This window comes from Musa acuminata, chromosome BXJ1-8 (genome assembly GCF_036884655.1).
Source record: "Musa acuminata AAA Group cultivar baxijiao chromosome BXJ1-8, Cavendish_Baxijiao_AAA, whole genome shotgun sequence".
NCBI lineage: Eukaryota > Viridiplantae > Streptophyta > Magnoliopsida > Zingiberales > Musaceae > Musa > Musa acuminata.
Window position 1 is genome coordinate 32,091,832 of NC_088334.1, and position 17,977 is coordinate 32,109,808.

Here is a 17,977-nt window from a genome sequence, read left to right on the forward strand (position 1 = left end):
GACTGACTGCGTAGCAGTCACGGCAAATTCCGAGGCCCAAAACCATCGCCTCGGAGGTCGACGGGAGAGGTTTCGGTCGCTCGGGGCGCAGAAAGGAGTGCAACACGAGGACTTCCCAGTGGGTCACCCATCCTAGTACTACTCTGGCCCAAGTATGCTTAACTTCGGAGTTCTGATGGGATCTATTGCTTTAGTGCTGATATGATCGCACTAGTTTCGTTTGCGTCGTCCCTCGCCTTTGTGCACTTCGCGGACGGCGTATGGAGCCCCTAAACCTCTCGAACGATCTCGGAATCGCCGTTGTCGGATCTCTCCGATGCCCACCGCGTGCCGGACACGGCAAGCGCGCGCCGAAACCATCGCGACTTTCTCGAACGAACTCGGAATCGCTATTGCGACCCCATTCCGGAAACCTCTCTCCGAGACCCACGAGACTGACCGCATAGCGGTCACGGCAAATTCCGAGGCCCAAAACCATCGCCTCGAAGGTCGACGGGAGAGGTTTCGATCGCTCGGGGCGCAAAAAGGAGTGCAACACGAGGACTTCCCAGTGGGTCACCAATCCTAGTACTACTCTCGCCCAAGCATGCTTAACTTCGGAGTTCTGATTGGATCCGGTGCTTTAGTGCTGGTATGATCGCACTCGTTTCGTTTGCGTCGGTCGCTCGGGGCGCAAAAAGGAGTGCAACACGAGGACTTCCCAGTGGGTCACCCATCCTAGTACTACTCTCGCACAAGCATGCTTAACTTCGAAGTTCTGATGGGATCCGGTGCTTTAGTGCTTGTATGATCGGAGTCCTTTCGTTTGCGTCGTCCCTCGCCTCTGTGCACGTCGCGGACGGCATATGGAGCCCCTAAACCTCTCGAACGATCTCGGAATCGCCGTTGTCGGATCTCTGCGTAGCGGTCACGGCAAATTCCAAGGCCCAAAACCATCGCCTCGGAGGTCGACGGGAGAGGTTTCGGTCGCTCGGGGCGCAAAAAGTAGTGCAACACGAGGACTTCCCAGGGGGTCACCCATCCTAGTACTACTCTCGCCCAAACACACTTAACTTCGGAGTTCTGATGGGATCCGATGATTTAGTGCTGGTATGATCGCACTCTTTTTGTTTGCGTCGTCCCTCGCCTTTGGGCTCGTCGCGGACGGCGTATGGAGCCCCTAAACCTCTCGAACGATCTCGGAATCGCCGTTGTCGGATCTCTCCGATACCCACCGTGTACCGGACACGGCAAGCGCGCGCCGAAACCATCGCGACTTTCTCGAACGAACTCGGAATCGCTATTGCGACCCCATTCTGGAAACCTCTCTCCGAGCCCCACGAGACTGACTGCGTAGCGGTCACGGCAAATTCCAAGGCCCAAAACCATCGCCTCGGATGTCGACGGGAGAGGTTTCGATCGCTCGGGGCGCAAAAAGGAGTGCAACACGAGGTCTTCCCAGTGGGTCACCAATCCTAGTACTACTCTCGCCCAAACATGCTTAACTTCAGAGTTCTGATGGGATCCGGTGATTTAGTGCTGGTATGATCGCACTCGTTTCGTTTGCGTCGTCCCTCGCCTTTGTGCACGTCGCGGACGGCGTATGGAGCCCCTAAACCTCTCGAACGATCTCGGAATCGCTGTTGTCGGATCTCTCCGATGCCCACCGCGTACCGGACAAGGCAAGCACGCGCCGAAACCATCGCGACTTTCTCGAACGAACTCGGAATCGCTATTGCGACCCCATTCCGGAAACCTCTCTCCGAGCCCCACGAGACTGACTGCGTAGCGGTCACGGCAAATTCCGAGGCCCAAAACCACCGCCTCGGAGGTCGACGGGAGAGGTTTCGGTCGCTCGGGGCGCAAAAAGGAGTGCAACACGAGGACTTACGAGTGGGTCACCCATCCTAGTACTACTCTCGCCCAAGCATGCTTAACTTCGGAGTTCTGATGGGATCCAGTGCTTTAGTGCTGTTATGATCGCACTCGTTTCGTTTGCGTCGTCCCTCGCCTTTGTGCACGTCGCGGACGGCGTATGGAGCCCCTAAACCTCTCGAACGATCTCGGAATCGCCGTTGTCGGATCTCTCCGATGCCCACCGCGTACCGGACACGGCAAGTGCGCGCAGTAACCATCGCGACTTTCTCGAACGAACTCGGAATCGCTATTGCGACCCCATTCCGGAAACCTCTCTCCGAGCCCCACGAGACTGACTGCGTAGCGGTCACGGCAAATTCCGAGGCCCAAAACCATCGCCTCGGAGGTCGACGGGAGAGGTTTCGGTCGCTAGGGGCACAAAAAGGAGTGCAACACGAGGACTTCCCAAGGGCTCACCCATCCTAGTACTACTCTCGCCCAAGCACGCTTAACTTCGAAGTTCTGATGGGATCCGGTGCTTTAGTGCTGGTATGATCGCACTCGTGTCGTTTGCGTCGTCCCTCGCCTTTGTGCACGTCGCGGACGGCATATGGAGCCCCTAAACCTCTCGAATGATCTCGGAATCGCCGTTGTCGGATCTCAACGATGCCCACCGCGTACCGGACACGGCAAGCGCCCACCGAAACCATCGCGACTTTCTCGAACGAACACGGAATCGCTATTGCGACCCCATTCCGAAAATCACTCTCCGAGCCCCACGAGATTGACTGCGTAGCAGTCACGGCAAATTCCGAGGCCCAAAACCATCGCCTCGGAGGTCGACGGGAGAGGTTTCGGTCGCTCGGGGCGCAAAAAGGAGTGCAACACGAGGACTTCCCAGGGGGTCACCCTTCCTAGTACTACTCTCGCCCAATCACGCTTAACTTCGGAGTTCTGATGGGATCCGGTGCTTTAGTGCTGGTATGATCGCACTCGTTTTGTTTGCGTCGTCCCTCGCCTTTGTGCACATCGCGGACGGCGAATGGAGCCCCTAGACCTCTCGAACGATCTCGGAATCGCCGTTGTCGGATCTCTCCGATGCCCACCGCGTACCGGACACGGCAAGCGCGCGCCGAAACCGTCGCGACTTTCTCGAATGAACTCGGAATCGCTATTGCGACCCCATTCCGGAAACCTCTCCGAGCCCCACGAGACTGACTGCGTAGCGGTCACGGCAAATTCCGAGGCCCAAAACCATCACCTCGGAGGTCGACGGGAGAGGTTTCGGTCGCTCGGGGCGCAAAAAGGAGTGCAACACGAGGACTTCCCAGGGGGTCACCCTTCCTAGTACTACTCTCGCCCAAGCACGCTTAACTTCGGAGTTCTGATGGGATCCGGTGCTTTAGTGCTGGTATGATCACACTAGTTTCGTTTGCGTCGTCCCTCGCCTTTGTGCACGTCGCGGACGGCGTATGGAGCCCCTAAACCTCTCGAACGATCTCGGAATCGCCGTTGTCGGATCTCTCCGATGCCCACCGCGTACGGACACGGCAAGCGTGCGCCAAAACCATCGCGACTTTCTCGAACGAACTCGGAATCACTATTGCGACCCCATTCCGGAAACCTCTCCGAGCCCCACGAGACTGACTACGTAGCAGTCACGGCAAATTCCGAGGCCCAAAACCATCGCCTCGGAGGTCGACGGGAGAGGTTTCGGTTGCTCGGGGCGCAAAAAGGAGTGTAACACGAGGACTTCCCAGGGGGTCACCCATGCTTGTACTACTCTCGCCTAAGCACGCTTAACTTTGGAGTTCTAATGGGATCCGATGCTTTGGTGCTGGTATGATCACACAAGTTTCGTTTGCGTCATCCCTCGCCTTTGTGCACGTCGCGGACGGTTTATGGAGCCCCTAAACCTCTCGAACGATCTCGGAATCGCCGTTGTCAGATCTCTCCGATGCCCACCGTGGACCGGACACGGAAAACGCGCGCCGAAACTATCGCGACTTTCTCGAACGAACTCGGAATCGCTATTGCGACCCCATTCGCCTCGGAGGTCGACGGGAGAGGTTTCGGTCGCTCGGGGCGCAAAAAGGAGTGCAACACGAAGACATTCGAGGGGGTCAACCATCCTAGTACTACTCTCGCCCAAGCACGCTTAACTTAAGAGTTCTGATGGGATCCGGTGCTTTAGTGCTGGTATGATGGCACTCGTTTCGTTTGCGTCATCCCTCGCCTTTTTGCACGTCGCGGACGGCCTATCGAGCCCCTAAACCTCTCGAACGATCTCGGAATCGCCGTTGTCGGATCTCTCCGATGCCCACCGTGTACCAGACACGGCAAGCGCGCGCCGAAACCATAGCGACTTTCTCGAACGAACTCGGAATCGCTATTGCGACCCCATTCTGGAAACCTCTCTCCGAGCCCCACGAGACTGACTGCGTAGCGGTCACGGCAAATTCCGAGGCCCAAAACCATCGCCTCGGAGGTCGACGGGAGAGGTTTCGGTCGCTCGGGTCACAAAAAGGAGTGCAACACGAGGACTTTCCAGGGGGTCACCCATCCTCGTACTACTCTCGCCCAAGCACGCTTAACTTTGGAGTTCTGATGGGATCTGGTGCTTTAGTGCTGTTATGATCGGACTCGTTTCGTTTGCGTCGTCCCTCGGCTTTGTGCACGTCGCGGACGGCGTATGGAGCCCCTAAACCTCTCGAATGATCTCGGAATCGCCGTTGTCGGATCTCTCCGATGCCCACCGCGTACCGGACACGGCAAGCGCGCGCCGAAACCATCGCGACTTTCTCGAACGAACTCGGAATCGCTATTGTGACCCCGTTCCGGAAACCTCTCTCCGAGCCCCACGAGACTGACTGCGTAGCGGTCACGGAAAATTCCGAGGCCCAAAACCATCGCCTCGGAGGTCGACGGGAGAGGTTTCGGTCGCTCGGGGCGCAAAAAGGAGTGCAACACGAAGACTTCCCAGGGGGTCACCGATCCTAGTACTACTCTCGTTGGGGTCACCCATCCTAGTACTACTCTCGTCCAAGCACGCTTAACTACGAAGTTCTGATGGGATCCGGTGCTTTAGTGCTGGTATGATCGCACTAGTTTCGTTTGCGTCGTCCCTCGGTTTTGTGCACGTCGCGGACGGCGTATGGAGCCCCTAAACCTCTCGAACGATCTCGGAATCGCCGTTGTCGGATCTCTCCGATGACCACCGCATACCGGACAAGGCAAGCGCGCGCCGAAACCATCGCGACTTTCTCGAACGAACTCGGAATCGCTATTGCGACCCCATTCCGGAAACCTCTCTCCGAGCCCCACGAGACTGACTGCGTAGCGGTCACGGCAAATTCCGAGGCCCAAAACCATCGCCTTGGATATTGACGGGAGAGGTTTCGGTCACTCGGGGCGCAAAAAAGAGTGCAACACGAGGACTTCCCAGGGGTTCACCCATCCTAGTACTACTCTCGTCCAAGCACGCTTAACTACGAAGTTCTGATGGGATCCGGTGCTTTAGTGCTAGTATGATCGGACTCATTTCGATTTCGTCGTCCCTCGGGTTTGTCCACGTCGCGGACGTCGTATGGAGCCCCTAAACCTCTCGAACGATCTCGGAATCGCCGTTGTCGGATCTCTCCGATGCCCACCGCGTACCGGACACGGCAAGCGTGCGCCGAAACCACCCCACGAGACTGACTGCGTAGCGGTCACGGCAAATTCCGAGGCCCAAAACCATTGCCTCGGAGGTCGACGGGAGAGGTTTCGGTCGCTCGGGGCGCAAAAAGGAGTGCAACACGAGGACTTCACAGGGGGTCACGCATCCTAGTACTACTCTCGTCCAAGCACGCTTAACTACGAAGTTCTGATGGGATCCGGTGCTTTAGTGCTAGTATGATCGGACTCTTTTCGATTTCGTCGTCCCTCGGGTTTGTCCACGTCGCGGACGGCGTATGGAGCCCCTAAACCTCTCGAACGATCTCGGAATCGCCGTTGTCGGATCTCTCCGATGCCCACCGCGTACCGGACACGGCAAGCGCGCGCCGAAACCATCGCGACTTTCTCGAACGAACTCGGAATCGCTATTGCGACCCCATTCCGGAAACCTCTCTCCGAGCCCCACGAGACTGACTGCGTAGCGGTCACGGCAAATTCCGAGGCCCAAAACCATTGCCTCGGAGGTCGACGGGAGAGGTTTCGGTCGCTCGGGGCGCAAAAAGGAGTGCAACACGAGGACTTCACAGGGGGTCACGCATCCTAGTACTACTCTCGTCCAAGCACGCTTAACTACGAAGTTCTGATGGGATCCGGTGCTTTAGTGCTAGTATGATCGGACTCTTTTCGATTTCGTCGTCCCTCGGGTTTGTCCACGTCGCGGACGGCGTATGGAGCCCCTAAACCTCTCGAACGATCTCCGAATCGCCGTTGTCGGATCTCTCCGATGCCCACCGCGTACCGGACACGGCAAGAGCGCGCCGAAACCATCGCGACTTTCTCGAACGAACTCGGAATCGCTATTGCGACCCCATTCCGGAAACCTCTCTCCGAGCCCCACGAGACTGACTACGTAGCGGTCACGGCAAATTCCGAGGCCCAAAACCATCGACTCGGAGGTCGACGGGAGAGGTTTCGGTCGCTCGGGGCGCAAAAAGGAGTGCAACACGAAGACTTCCCAGGGGGTCAGCCATCCTAGTACTACACTCGTCCAAGCACGCTTAACTACGAAGTTTTGATGGGATCCGGTGCTTTAGTGCTGTTATGATCGGACTCATTTCGTTTGCGTCGTCCCTCGGGTTTGTCCATGTCGTGGACGGCGTATGGAGCCCCTAAACCTCTCGAACGATCTCGGAATCGCCGTTGTCGGATCTCTCCGATGCCCACCGCGTACCGGACACGGCAAGCGCGCGCCGAAACCATCGCGACTTTCTCGAACGAACTCGGAATCGCTATTGCGACCCCATTCCGGAAACCTCTCTCCGAGCCCCACGAGACTGACTGCGTAGCGGTCACGGCAAATTCCGAGGCCCAAAACCATCACCTCGGAGGTCGACGGGAGAGGTTTCGGTCGCTCGGGGCGCAAAAAGGAGTGCAACACGAAGACTTCCCAGGGGGTCACCCATCCTAGTACTACTCTCGTCGGGGTCACCCATCCTAGTACTACTCTCGTCCAAGCACGCTTAACTACGAAGTTTTGATGGGATCCGGTGCTTTAGTGCTGTTATGATCGGACTCGTTTCGTTTGCGTCGTCCCTCGGCTTTGTGCACGTCGCGGACGGCGTATGGAGCCCCTAAACCTCTCGAATGATCTCGGAATCGCCGTTGTCGGATCTCTCCGATGCCCACCTCGTACCGGACACGGCAAGCGCGGGCCGAAACCATCGCGAATTTCTCGAACGAACTCGGAATCGCTATTGCGACCCCATTCCGGAAACCTCTCTCCGAGCCCCACGAGACTGACTGCGTAGCGGTCACGGAAAATTCCGAGGCCCAAAACCATCGCCTCGGAGGTCGACGGGAGAGGTTTCGGTCGCTCGGGGCGCAAAAAGGAGTGCAACACGAAGACTTCCCAGGGGGTCACCGATCCTAGTACTACTCTCGTTGGGGTCACCCATCCTAGTACTACTCTCGTCCAAGCACGCTTAACTACGAAGTTCTGATGGGATCCGGTGCTTTAGTGCTGGTATGATCGCACTATTTTCGTTTGCGTCGTCCCTCGGTTTTGTGCACGTCGCGGACGGCGTATGGAGCCCCTAAACCTCTCGAACGATCTCGGAATCGCCGTTGTCGGATCTCTCCGATGACCACCGCGTACCGGACAAGGCAAGCGCGCGCCGAAACCATCGCGACTTTCTCGAACGAACTCGGAATCGCTATTGCGACCCCATTCCGGAAACCTCTCTCCGAGCCCCACGAGACTGACTGCGTAGCGGTCACGACAAATTCCAAGGCCCAAAACCATCGCCTTGGATATTGACGGGAGAGGTTTCGGTCGCTCGGGGCGCAAAAAAGAGTGCAACACGAGGACTTCCAAGGGGGTCACCCATCCTAGTACTACTCTCGTCCAAGCACGCTTAACTACGAAGTTCTGATGGGATCCGTTGCTTTAGTGCTAGTATGATCGGACTCGTTTCGATGTCGTCGTCCCTCGGATTTGTCCACGTCGCGGAAGGCGTATGGAGCCCCTAAACCTCTCGAACGATCTCGGAATCGCCGTTGTCGGATCTCTCCGATGCCCACCGCGTACCGGACACGGCAAGCGTGCGCCGAAACCACCCCACGAGACTGACTGCGTAGCGGTCACGGCAAATTCCGAGGCCCAAAACCATCGCCTCGGAGGTCGACGGGAGGGGTTTCGGTCCCTCGGGGCGCAAAAAGGAGTGCAACACGAGGACTTCACAGGGGGTCAACCATCCTAGTACTACTCTCGTCCAAGCACGCTTAACTACGAAGTTCTGATGGGATCCGGTGCTTTAGTGCTAGTATGATCGGACTCTTTTCGATTTCGTCGTCCCTCGGGTTTGTCCACGTCGCGGACGGTGTATGGAGCCCCTAAACCTCTCGAACGATCTCGAAATCGCCGTTGTCGGATCTCTCCGATGCCCACCGCGTACCGGACACGGCAAGCGCGCGCCGAAACCATCGCGACTTTCTCGAACGAACTCGGAATCGCTATTGCGACCCCATTCCGGAAACCTATCTCCGAGCCCCACGAGACTGACTGCGTAGCGGTCACGGCAAATTCCGAGGCCCAAAACCATCGCCTCGGAGGTCGACGGGAGAGGTTTCGGTCGCTCGGGGCGCAAAAAGGAGTGCAACACGAGGACTTCCTACGAAGTTCTGATGGGATCCGATGCTTTAGTGCTGGTATGATCGGACTCGTTTTGTTTGCGTCGTCCCTCATCTTTGTGCACGTCGCGGACGGCGTATGGAGCCCCTAAACCTTTCGAACGATCTCGGAATCGCCGTTGTCGGATCTCTCCGATGCCCACCGCGTACCGGAAACGGCAAGCGCGCGCCGAAACCATAGTGACTTTCTCGAACGAACTCGAAATCACTATTGCGACCCCATTCCGGAAACCTCTCTCCGAGCCCCATGAGACTGACTGCGTAGCGGTCACGGCAAATTCTGAGGCCCAAAACCATCGCCTCGGAGGTCGACGGGAGAGGTTTCGGTCGCTCGGGGCGCAAAAAGGAGTGCAACACGAGGACTTCACAGGGGGTCACCCATCCTAGTACTACTCTCGTCCAAGCACGCTTAACTACGAATTTCTGATGGGATCCGGTGCTTTAGTGCTGGTATGATAAAACTCATTTCGTTTGCGTCGTCCCACGGCTTTGTGCACGTCGCGGACGGCGTATGGTGCCCCTAAACCTCTCGAACGATCTCGGAATCGCCGTTGTCGGATCTCTCCGATGCCCACCGCGTACCGGACACGGCAAGCGCGCGCCGAAACCATCGCGACTTTCTCGAACGAACTCGGAATCGCTATTGCGACCCCATTCCGGAAACCTCTCTCCGAGCCCCACGAGACTGACTGCGTAGCGGTCACGGCGAATTCCGAGGCCCAAAACCATCGCCTCGGAGGTCGACGGGAGAGGTTTCGGTCGCTCGGGGCGCAAAAAGGAGTGCAACACGAGGACTTTCCAGGGGGTCACCCATCCTAGTACTACTCTGGCCCAAGCAAACTTAACTTCGGAGTTCTGATGGGATCCGATGCTTTAGTGCTGGTACGATCGGACTCATTTCATTTGCGTCGTCCTTCGCCTTTGTGCACGTGGCGGACGGCGTATGGAGCCCCTAAACCTCTCGAACGATCTCGGAATCGCCGTTGTCGGATCTCTCCGATGCCCACCGCGTACCGGACACGGCAAGCGCGCGCCGAAACCATCGCGACTTTCTCGAACGAACTCGGAATCGCTATTGTGACCCCATTCCGGAAACCTCTCTCCGAGCCCCACGAGACTGACTGCGTAGTGGTCACGGCAAATTCCGAGGCCCAAAACCATCGCCTCGGAGGTCGACGGGAGAGGTTTCGGTCGCTCGAGGCGCAAAAAGGAGTGCAACACGAGGATTTCCCAGGGGGTCACCCATCTTAGTACTACTCTCGTCCAAGCAGGCTTAACTACGAAGTTTTGTTGGGATCCGGTGCTTTAGTGCTGGTATGATCGAACTAGTTTCGTTTGCGTCGTCCCTCGTCTTTGTGCACATCGCGGACGGCGTATGGAGCCCCTAAACCTCTCGAACGATCTTGGAATCGCCGTTGTCGGATCTCTCCGATGCCCACCGCGTACCGGACACGGCAAGCGCGCGCCGAAACCATCGTGACTTTTTCGAACGAACTCGGAATCGCTATTGCGACCCCATTCCGGAAACCTCTCTCCGAGCCCCACGAGACTGATTGCGTAGCGGTCACGGCAAATTCCGAGGCCCAAAACCATCGCCTCGGAGGTCGACGGGAGAGGTTTCGGTCGCTCGGGGCGCAAAAAGGAGTGCAACACGAGGACTTCCCAGGGGGTCACCCATCCTAGTACTACTCTCGTCCAAGCAGGCTTAACTACGAAGTTTTGTTGGGATCCGGTGCTTTAGTGCTGGTGTGATCGAACTAGTTTCGTTTGCGTCGTCCCTCGTCTTTGTGCACGTCGCGGACGGCGTATGGAGCCCCTAAACCTCTCGAACGATCTTGGAATCGCCGTTGTCGGATCTCTCCGATGCCCACCGCGTACCGGACACGGCAAGCGCGCGCCGAAACCATCGTGACTTTTTCGAACGAACTCGGAATCGCTATTGCGACCCCATTCCGGAAACCTCTCTCCGAGCCCCACGAGACTGACTGCGTAGCGGTCACGGCAAATTCTGAGGCCCAAAACCATCGCCTCGGAGGTTTCGGTCGCTCGGGGCGCAAAAAGGAGTGCAACACGAGGACTTCCCAGGGGGTCACCCATCCTAGTACTACTCTCGTCCAAGCACGCTTAACTACGAAGTTCTGATGGTATCTAGTGCTTTAGTGCTGGTATGATAAAACTCGTTTCGTTTGCGTCGTCCCTCAGCTTTGTGCACGTCGCGGACGGCGTATGGTGCCCCTAAACCTCTCGAACGATCTCGGAATCGCCGTTGTCGGATCTCTCCGATGCCCACCGCGTACGAGCCCCACGAGACTGACTGCGTAGCGGTCACGGCAAATTCCGAGGTTTCGGTCGCTCGGGGCGCAAAAAGGAGTGCAACACGAGGACTTCCCAGGGGGTCACCCATCTTAGTACTACTCTCGCCCAAGCATGCTTAACTTCGGAGTTCTGATGGGATCCGGTGCTTTAGTGCTGGTATGATCGCACTCATTTCGTTTGCGTCGTCCCTCGCCTTTGTGCACGTCGCGGACGACGTATGGAGCCCCTAAACCTCTCGAACGATCTCGGAATCGCCGTTGTCGGATCTCTCCGATGCCCACCGCGTACCGGACACGGCAAGCGCGCGCCGAAACCATCGCGACTTTCTCGAACGAACTCGGAATCGCTATTGCGACCCCATTCCGGAAACCGCTCTCCGAGCCCCACGAGACTGACTGCGTAGCGGTCACGGCAAATTCCGAGGCCCAAAACCATCGCCTCGGAGGTCGACGGGAGAGGTTTCGATCGCTCGGGGCGTAAAGAGGAGTGCAACACGAGGACTTCCCAGGGGGTCACCCATCCTAGTACGACTCTCGCCCAAGCACTCTTAACTTCGGAGTTCTGATGGGATCCGGTGCTTTAGTGCTGGTATGACCGCACTCATTTCTTTTGTGTCGTCCCTCGCCTTTGTGCACGTGGCGGACGGCGTATGGAGCCCCTAAACCTCTCGAACGATCTCGGAATCGCCGTTGTCGGATCTCTCCGATGCCCACCGCGTACCGGACACGGCAAGCGCGCGCCGAAACCATCGCGACTTTCTCGAACGAACTCGGAATCGCTATTGCGACCCCATTCCGGAAACCTCTCTCCGAGCCCCACGAGACTGACTGCGTAGCGGTCACGGCAAATTCCGAGGCCCAAAACCACCGCCTCGGAGGTCGACGGGAGAGGTTTCGGTCGCTCGGGGCGCAAAAAGGAGTGCAACACGAGGACTTACGAGTGGGTCACCCATCCTAGTACTACTCTCGCCCAAGCATGCTTAACTTCGGAGTTCTGATGGGATCCAGTGCTTTAGTGCTGTTATGATCGCACTCGTTTCGTTTGCGTCGTCCCTCGCCTTTGTGCACGTCACGGACGGCGTATGGAGCCCCTAAACCTCTCGAACGATCTCGGAATCGCTGTTGTCGGATCTCTCCGATGCCCACCGCGTACCGGACACGGCAAGCGCGCGCCGAAACCATCGCGACTTTCTCGAACGAACTCGGAATCGCTATTTCGACCCCATTCCGGAAACCTCTGTCCGAGCCTCACGAGACTGACTGTGTAGCGGTCTTGGCAAATTCCGAGGCCCAAAACCATCGCCTCGGAGGTCGACGGGAGAGGTTTCGGTCGCTCGGGGCGCAAAAAATATTGCAACACGAGGACTTCCCAGTGAGTCACCCATCCTACTACTACTCTCACCCAAGCACGCTTAACTTCAAAGTTCTGATAAGATCCGGTGCTTTAGTGCCGGTATGATCACAATCAATTCATTTACGTCATCCCTCGCCTTTGTGCACATCGCGGACGGCGTATGGAGCCCCTAAACCTCTCGAACGATCTCAGAATCGCCGTTGTCGGATCTCTCCGATGCCCACCGCGTACCGGACACGACAAGCGCGCGCCGAATCCATCGCGACTTTCTCGAACGAACTCGGAATCGCTATTGCGACCCCATTCCGGAAACCTCTCTCCGAGCCCCACGAGACTGACTGCATAGCGGTCACGGCAAATTCCGAGGCCCAAAACCATCGCCTCGGAGGTCGACGGGAGAGGTTTCGGTCGCTCGGGGCGCAAAAAATATTGCAACACGAGGACTTCCCAGTGAGTCACCCATCCTACTACTACTCTCACCCAAGCACGCTTAACTTCGAAGTTCTGATAAGATCCGGTGCTTTAGTGCCGGTATGATCACAATCAATTCATTTACGTCGTCCCTCGCCTTTGTGCACATCGCGGACGGCGTATGGAGCCCCTAAACCTCTCGAACGATCTCAGAATCGCCGTTGTCGGATCTCTCCGATGCCCACCGCGTACCGGACACGACAAGCGCGCGCCGAATCCATCGCGACTTTCTCGAACGAACTCGGAATCGCTATTGCGACCCCATTCCGGAAACCTCTCTCCGAGCCCCACGAGACTGACTGCATAGCGGTCACGGCAAATTCCGAGGCCCAAAACCATCGCCTCGGAGGTCGACGGGAGAGGTTTCTGTCGCTCGGGGCGCAAAAAGGAGTGCAACCCAAGGGGTCACCCATCCTAGTACTACTCTCGCCCAAGCACGCTTCACTTCGGAGTTCTGATGGGATCCGGTGCTTTAGTGCTGGTATGATCGCACTAGTTTCGTTTGCGTCGTCCCTCGCCTTTGTGAACGTCGCGGACGGCGTATGGAGCCCCTAAACCTCTCGAACGATCTCGGAATCGTCGTTGTCGGATCTCTCCGATGCCCACCGCGTACCGGACACGGCAAGCGCGCGCCGAAACCATTGCGACTTTCTCGAACGAACTCGGAATCGCTATTGCGACCCCATTCCGGAAACCTCTCTCCTAGCCCCACGAGACTGACTGTGTAGCGGTCACGGCAAATTCCGCGAGGACTTCCCAGGGGGTCACCCATCCTAGTACTACTCTCGCCCAAGCACGCTTAACTTCGGAGTTCTGATGGGATCCGGTGCTTTAGTGCTGGTATGATCACACTCGTTTCCTTTACGTCGTCCCTCGCCTTTGTGCACATCACGGACGGCGTATGGAGCCCCTAAACCTCTTGAACGATCTCAGAATCGCCGTTGTCGGATCTCTCCGATGCCCACCGCGTACCGGACACGGCAAGCGCGCGCTGAAACCATCACGACTTTCTCGAACGAACTCGGAATCTCTATTGCGACCCCATTCCGGAAACCTCTCTCCGATCCCCACGAGACTGACTGCGTAGCGGTCATGGCAAATTCCGAGGCCCAAAACCATCGCCTCGGAGGTCGACGGGAGAGGTTTCGGTCGCTCGGGGCGCAAAAAGGAGTGCAACACGAGGACTTCCCAAGGGGTCACCCATCCTAGTACTACTCTCGCCCAAGCACGCTTCACTTCGGAGTTCTGATGAGATCCGGTGCTTTAGTGCTGGTATGATCACACTCGTTTCCTTTACGTCGTCCCTCGCCTTTGTGAACGTCGCGGACGGCGTATGGAGCCCCTAAACCTCTCGAACGATCTCCGAATCGCCGTTGTCGGATCTCTCCGATGCCCACCGCGTACCGGACATGGCAAGCGCGCGCCGAAACCATTGCGACTTTCTCGAACGAACTCGGAATCGCTATTGCGACCCCATTCCGGAAACCTCTCTCCGAGCCCCACGAGGCTGACTGCGTAGCGGTCACGGCAATTTCCGAGGCCCAAAACCATCACCTCGGAGGTCGACGGGAGAGGTTTCGGTCGCTCGGGGCGCAAAAAGGAGTGCAACACGAGGACTTCCCAGGGGGTCACCCATCCTAGTACTACTCTCGCCCAAGCACGCTTCACTTCAGAGTTCTGATGGGATCCGGTGCTTTAGTGCTGGTATGATCGCACTCGATTCATTTCCGTCGTCCCTCGCCTTTGTGCACGTCGCGGACGGCGTTTGGACCCCCTAAACCTCTCGAACGATCTCGGAATCGCCGTTGTCGGATCTCTCCGATGCCCACCGCGTAACGGACATGGCAAGCGCGCGCCGAAACCATCGCGACTTTCTCGAACGAACTCGAAATCGCAATTGTGACCCCATTCCGGAAACCTCTCTCCGAGCCCCACGAGACTGACTGCGTAGCGGTCACGGCAATTTCCGAGGCCCAAAACCATCGCCTCGGAGGTCGACGGGAGAGGTTTCGGTCGCTCGGGGCGCAAAAAGGAGTGCAACACGAGGACTTCCCAAGGGGTCACCCATGCTAGTACTACTCTCGCCCAAGCACGCTTAACTTCGGAGTTCTAATGGGATCCGGTACTTTAGTGCTGGTATGATCGCACTCGTTTCATTTGCGTTGTCCCTCGCCTTTGTGCACGTCGCGGACGGCTTATGGAGCCCCTAATCCTCTCGAATGATCTCGGAATCGCCGTTGTCGGATCTCTCCAATGCTGTAATATCCCTCGCTTTTAAAAATTATTAATAAAGATTTATTTCTAATTTGGAAAGGGAAGGAAAGGAAGAAGAAGAGAAAGGGAAGGAGAGGAAGAAGAGAGGAAGAGGAGAAGGGGTGGCAGCTGCGGCAGTGGCAGCTGCAGTTGGAAGAGAAGTAGGAGAGGAAATAGAGTAGCAAAGGAAGTAGAGGCTGCGGTTGTGGTGGCTGCAGCCATGGCTGCGATTGTGACTGCGGCAGTTGCAGCCGGGAAAGAAAGGAAAGGAAAGGGGGAAAAAGGGGCTGCGGACGGGATTGCGGCCGCAGCGGCAGCGACTGCGTATGCAACAGTTATGTCTACGAGAGAAGGGAAGAAGGAAATAGTGCAGTGGAAGGGGGCTGCGGTTGTGACCGCAGTTGCGGTCGTGGCTGCGATTGTGGCAGCGGCAGCGGCGGTGGCTGTGGCAGCTGCGTTTGGGAAAGAAAAAGAAGGAATGAGAGTAAGAGAGAGCAGGTGACTGTGCCTCGATGTTCGACACGTGATGTAGTTACGAAGAAAGGAAGAAAACGGGAGCACAAAACGAAACAGAGAGAGGACACGGAGGAAAAGTAGAAAGATTGGACTGGCACCTTCCTTGGATATTCAGATCAAAATATTTGAAAGGCAAGTTCCCTGATCGTTTCTCCTATAATTGCTTTGATATTTCTTATGGCAAGTTCCCTGATCGTTTCTCCTATATTTGCTTTGATATTTCTTATTGCAAGTTCCCTGATCGTTTCTCCTATAATTGCTCTGATATGTCTTATTGCAAGTTCCCTGATCGTTTCTCCTATAATTGCTTTGATATGTCTTATTGCAAGTATCCTGATCTTTCCTCACTGTCAATTTTATCTCCACATTTGCTTTGAATATGAGGAACTTTGAATTGTTCTATCCTTGCATTTGATATATCTCCTGTTTAGACGTAACGATTCGAATCTGTGCAACTTCTGAGATTCTGACCTTTTGATATCGAGCTGCCTATAAGCCTTTGTGGAAACTCTGATTTGTTCAAAACTGATTTCATTGGAACCTAGACTCGTAGACCTTTCCTTGATATATGGATTGAAAGATTTGGAATCTAAACACCTGCCCAGTTATCTGTTGAATCTAACATTATGAATTCTGCCAATAGAGATTTTGTTCTACGACTCTTGCTTACCAAATTATTTGTAACTCTCTCTATTGGACAGTTCAATTCATATGAAGCCTGTCTTATCTAAAAGTATTATCCAATGATTATTTCTGAGTAAATTGGAGCACGATTGATAGTTTGAATCATTTATTCAATGTGCCTTCTGTATTCTGCCAGAAATCGAGCTTTGGTCGATTTCTCATATTCTGGTTTCATTCCTTTGGAAATTGATATCTTTTAGCTTTCTTATTCAATTGAGCTTTATATTACTGCTTTGAATTCTTGTATGCTCTTGTCCTAAAAATTATTTGCATTCTTGAAAACTGTTGTGTAACGTTTATGCTATATCGTATTGACTCATATAGGCACATGTATATCCTATTGTTCCGCATTTGCTTTCGATATGTGCCTATTCCAGTTTCATTCCTTTGGACATTGAATTCATCAAATCTTCTTATTGAATTGAGTTATATGTGATTGCTTGGATTCCATATGTGCCCTTGCTTTCAATTCCTTTTAAATCTGAATATACTTGTGAAAGATTATTGCTTACTTCGGATTGACTCGTAAAGGCACATGTACGTTTTGTTGGTCCGCGTGTGCTTCCAATATATGCTACTTATTATTGAAACTGCCCTTTTGTACTCTAGTGTGTGGGATTGTCTGGACCTTTGCCAGAAATGGTAAAGGGTATGCGCTATTTGCCCGCTATGTGAGGTCCCGCTATGAGGGATTTTCTGGACCTTTGCTAGAAATGGTAAAGGGTATGCGCTTGTTGCTCGCTATGTGGGTATGTGATTAGAGCCTGCGATGCTCTGCCGGCCCCCTTTGACTTCACCTAGACGTGGGTGGATGGAGCTCCCAGACGTGGGAGACTTTTGTCAGGTGGTCATTCAGAAATGGATGAATCACATTCTGACTGAGATCCCACTACACCTTCTGTATGTTTGATATGATATCCAGAGCTTTGGTTATGTGTTTCTGTACATGCTTTGGATAAGATTGATATGTTTGCAACGTCAAAGACGACGTTTGAGCTTCTGTACGGTATTTGTTATTGATATGCTCTGAAATGTTTCCTCCACTGTTGATATGTTTCGAAATGTTCCATATGTCGTTGATATGCTCCGGAACATTTCATACGCCATTGATATGCTCCAATTACTCTGTGCTCCATTTGCTATGAACTGATATGTTCTGAAATGTCCTATCTGCCATTGATATGCTCCAATTACTCTGTGCTCCATTTGTTATGAATCAAATATGTTTTGAATGACATGATACTTATGATTTTGTATCTAATGAGATGGTATCCTTGAGAATTCTTGTATTCTGCCTTACATTATGATACCTTACTCGTTTGAAACCGTTCCTTTTGTTCTGAATATATTTTGTCACTTGCTGAGCCGTTTTTGGCTCACTCCGTTGTTATATAAATCTTTCAGGTCAGCTTGTCACTCTTCGAGATGTTTGATTTGGGTTGAGGCAATGGATAGCTATTCAGAATTATGGGCAAGTCTTGTCGGTTGTTATGCTATTGTTGTATAAGCATATTTTGTATGTAATGAATTGTTCTGATGATCGAAATGGATATACTGTGTAAAAGTGTTAGAAGATCTCTGTTATTTGGAATTTCGGAATGTTAAGTCTAATTTATGACGATATGAACTTGTGGTGAATAGTTGGAGTTCTGATTGTATAATTTATTTAGCTTGTGAATTTATAAATGTTGTTCATGTTTGT

General features: G+C 54.5%; 29 non-coding genes and 7 pseudogenes across 29 annotated transcripts; all 36 read right to left on the minus strand.

The window, feature by feature from the left end:
* Positions 1 to 94: 94 nt before the first annotated feature.
* LOC135591547 (5S ribosomal RNA) lies at positions 95 to 213 on the minus strand. The gene has a single exon (XR_010478561.1). It is a non-coding gene; the product is annotated as a 5S ribosomal RNA (ribosomal RNA).
* Positions 214 to 526: 313 nt separating this feature from the next.
* LOC135590563 (5S ribosomal RNA) lies at positions 527 to 645 on the minus strand. The gene has a single exon (XR_010477970.1). It is a non-coding gene; the product is annotated as a 5S ribosomal RNA (ribosomal RNA).
* A 34-nt stretch (positions 646 to 679) lies between these two features.
* On the minus strand, positions 680 to 798 carry LOC135591543 (5S ribosomal RNA). The gene has a single exon (XR_010478557.1). It is a non-coding gene; the product is annotated as a 5S ribosomal RNA (ribosomal RNA).
* A 186-nt stretch (positions 799 to 984) lies between these two features.
* On the minus strand, positions 985 to 1,103 carry LOC135590203 (5S ribosomal RNA). The gene has a single exon (XR_010477610.1). It is a non-coding gene; the product is annotated as a 5S ribosomal RNA (ribosomal RNA).
* Positions 1,104 to 1,416: 313 nt separating this feature from the next.
* On the minus strand, positions 1,417 to 1,535 carry LOC135590779 (5S ribosomal RNA). The gene has a single exon (XR_010478186.1). It is a non-coding gene; the product is annotated as a 5S ribosomal RNA (ribosomal RNA).
* A 313-nt stretch (positions 1,536 to 1,848) lies between these two features.
* On the minus strand, positions 1,849 to 1,967 carry LOC135590924 (5S ribosomal RNA). The gene has a single exon (XR_010478328.1). It is a non-coding gene; the product is annotated as a 5S ribosomal RNA (ribosomal RNA).
* Positions 1,968 to 2,280: 313 nt separating this feature from the next.
* Positions 2,281 to 2,399, minus strand: LOC135589704 (5S ribosomal RNA). The gene has a single exon (XR_010477110.1). It is a non-coding gene; the product is annotated as a 5S ribosomal RNA (ribosomal RNA).
* A 313-nt stretch (positions 2,400 to 2,712) lies between these two features.
* LOC135589522 (5S ribosomal RNA) lies at positions 2,713 to 2,831 on the minus strand. Its single transcript, XR_010476930.1, has one exon. It is a non-coding gene; the product is annotated as a 5S ribosomal RNA (ribosomal RNA).
* A 311-nt stretch (positions 2,832 to 3,142) lies between these two features.
* On the minus strand, positions 3,143 to 3,261 carry LOC135589274 (5S ribosomal RNA). Its single transcript, XR_010476682.1, has one exon. It is a non-coding gene; the product is annotated as a 5S ribosomal RNA (ribosomal RNA).
* A 310-nt stretch (positions 3,262 to 3,571) lies between these two features.
* LOC135591392 (5S ribosomal RNA) lies at positions 3,572 to 3,690 on the minus strand. The gene has a single exon (XR_010478501.1). It is a non-coding gene; the product is annotated as a 5S ribosomal RNA (ribosomal RNA).
* A 240-nt stretch (positions 3,691 to 3,930) lies between these two features.
* LOC135591558 (5S ribosomal RNA) lies at positions 3,931 to 4,049 on the minus strand. The gene has a single exon (XR_010478564.1). It is a non-coding gene; the product is annotated as a 5S ribosomal RNA (ribosomal RNA).
* Positions 4,050 to 4,362: 313 nt separating this feature from the next.
* On the minus strand, positions 4,363 to 4,481 carry LOC135591011 (5S ribosomal RNA). Its single transcript, XR_010478401.1, has one exon. It is a non-coding gene; the product is annotated as a 5S ribosomal RNA (ribosomal RNA).
* Positions 4,482 to 4,794: 313 nt separating this feature from the next.
* LOC135591347 (5S ribosomal RNA) lies at positions 4,795 to 4,943 on the minus strand (annotated as a pseudogene).
* Positions 4,944 to 5,256: 313 nt separating this feature from the next.
* LOC135590895 (5S ribosomal RNA) lies at positions 5,257 to 5,375 on the minus strand. The gene has a single exon (XR_010478298.1). It is a non-coding gene; the product is annotated as a 5S ribosomal RNA (ribosomal RNA).
* Positions 5,376 to 5,623: 248 nt separating this feature from the next.
* On the minus strand, positions 5,624 to 5,742 carry LOC135590983 (5S ribosomal RNA). The gene has a single exon (XR_010478386.1). It is a non-coding gene; the product is annotated as a 5S ribosomal RNA (ribosomal RNA).
* Positions 5,743 to 6,055: 313 nt separating this feature from the next.
* LOC135590984 (5S ribosomal RNA) lies at positions 6,056 to 6,174 on the minus strand. Its single transcript, XR_010478387.1, has one exon. It is a non-coding gene; the product is annotated as a 5S ribosomal RNA (ribosomal RNA).
* A 313-nt stretch (positions 6,175 to 6,487) lies between these two features.
* LOC135591633 (5S ribosomal RNA) lies at positions 6,488 to 6,606 on the minus strand (annotated as a pseudogene).
* Positions 6,607 to 6,919: 313 nt separating this feature from the next.
* On the minus strand, positions 6,920 to 7,068 carry LOC135591764 (5S ribosomal RNA; annotated as a pseudogene).
* A 313-nt stretch (positions 7,069 to 7,381) lies between these two features.
* Positions 7,382 to 7,530, minus strand: LOC135591349 (5S ribosomal RNA; annotated as a pseudogene).
* A 313-nt stretch (positions 7,531 to 7,843) lies between these two features.
* Positions 7,844 to 7,962, minus strand: LOC135590935 (5S ribosomal RNA). Its single transcript, XR_010478339.1, has one exon. It is a non-coding gene; the product is annotated as a 5S ribosomal RNA (ribosomal RNA).
* Positions 7,963 to 8,210: 248 nt separating this feature from the next.
* Positions 8,211 to 8,329, minus strand: LOC135590852 (5S ribosomal RNA). Its single transcript, XR_010478256.1, has one exon. It is a non-coding gene; the product is annotated as a 5S ribosomal RNA (ribosomal RNA).
* Positions 8,330 to 9,027: 698 nt separating this feature from the next.
* LOC135591040 (5S ribosomal RNA) lies at positions 9,028 to 9,146 on the minus strand. Its single transcript, XR_010478416.1, has one exon. It is a non-coding gene; the product is annotated as a 5S ribosomal RNA (ribosomal RNA).
* A 313-nt stretch (positions 9,147 to 9,459) lies between these two features.
* LOC135591395 (5S ribosomal RNA) lies at positions 9,460 to 9,578 on the minus strand. The gene has a single exon (XR_010478505.1). It is a non-coding gene; the product is annotated as a 5S ribosomal RNA (ribosomal RNA).
* Positions 9,579 to 9,891: 313 nt separating this feature from the next.
* LOC135591627 (5S ribosomal RNA) lies at positions 9,892 to 10,010 on the minus strand (annotated as a pseudogene).
* Positions 10,011 to 10,323: 313 nt separating this feature from the next.
* Positions 10,324 to 10,442, minus strand: LOC135591684 (5S ribosomal RNA; annotated as a pseudogene).
* Positions 10,443 to 10,742: 300 nt separating this feature from the next.
* On the minus strand, positions 10,743 to 10,861 carry LOC135591559 (5S ribosomal RNA). The gene has a single exon (XR_010478565.1). It is a non-coding gene; the product is annotated as a 5S ribosomal RNA (ribosomal RNA).
* Positions 10,862 to 11,049: 188 nt separating this feature from the next.
* LOC135590539 (5S ribosomal RNA) lies at positions 11,050 to 11,168 on the minus strand. Its single transcript, XR_010477946.1, has one exon. It is a non-coding gene; the product is annotated as a 5S ribosomal RNA (ribosomal RNA).
* A 313-nt stretch (positions 11,169 to 11,481) lies between these two features.
* On the minus strand, positions 11,482 to 11,600 carry LOC135590025 (5S ribosomal RNA). The gene has a single exon (XR_010477431.1). It is a non-coding gene; the product is annotated as a 5S ribosomal RNA (ribosomal RNA).
* A 313-nt stretch (positions 11,601 to 11,913) lies between these two features.
* LOC135590926 (5S ribosomal RNA) lies at positions 11,914 to 12,032 on the minus strand. Its single transcript, XR_010478329.1, has one exon. It is a non-coding gene; the product is annotated as a 5S ribosomal RNA (ribosomal RNA).
* Positions 12,033 to 12,345: 313 nt separating this feature from the next.
* Positions 12,346 to 12,464, minus strand: LOC135591511 (5S ribosomal RNA). Its single transcript, XR_010478547.1, has one exon. It is a non-coding gene; the product is annotated as a 5S ribosomal RNA (ribosomal RNA).
* A 313-nt stretch (positions 12,465 to 12,777) lies between these two features.
* Positions 12,778 to 12,896, minus strand: LOC135591390 (5S ribosomal RNA). Its single transcript, XR_010478499.1, has one exon. It is a non-coding gene; the product is annotated as a 5S ribosomal RNA (ribosomal RNA).
* Positions 12,897 to 13,197: 301 nt separating this feature from the next.
* On the minus strand, positions 13,198 to 13,317 carry LOC135591631 (5S ribosomal RNA; annotated as a pseudogene).
* Positions 13,318 to 13,557: 240 nt separating this feature from the next.
* On the minus strand, positions 13,558 to 13,676 carry LOC135590861 (5S ribosomal RNA). The gene has a single exon (XR_010478264.1). It is a non-coding gene; the product is annotated as a 5S ribosomal RNA (ribosomal RNA).
* A 313-nt stretch (positions 13,677 to 13,989) lies between these two features.
* On the minus strand, positions 13,990 to 14,108 carry LOC135592062 (5S ribosomal RNA). Its single transcript, XR_010478827.1, has one exon. It is a non-coding gene; the product is annotated as a 5S ribosomal RNA (ribosomal RNA).
* Positions 14,109 to 14,421: 313 nt separating this feature from the next.
* On the minus strand, positions 14,422 to 14,540 carry LOC135590552 (5S ribosomal RNA). The gene has a single exon (XR_010477959.1). It is a non-coding gene; the product is annotated as a 5S ribosomal RNA (ribosomal RNA).
* A 313-nt stretch (positions 14,541 to 14,853) lies between these two features.
* LOC135592100 (5S ribosomal RNA) lies at positions 14,854 to 14,972 on the minus strand. Its single transcript, XR_010478866.1, has one exon. It is a non-coding gene; the product is annotated as a 5S ribosomal RNA (ribosomal RNA).
* Between the last annotated feature and the right edge of the window lie 3,005 nt (positions 14,973 to 17,977).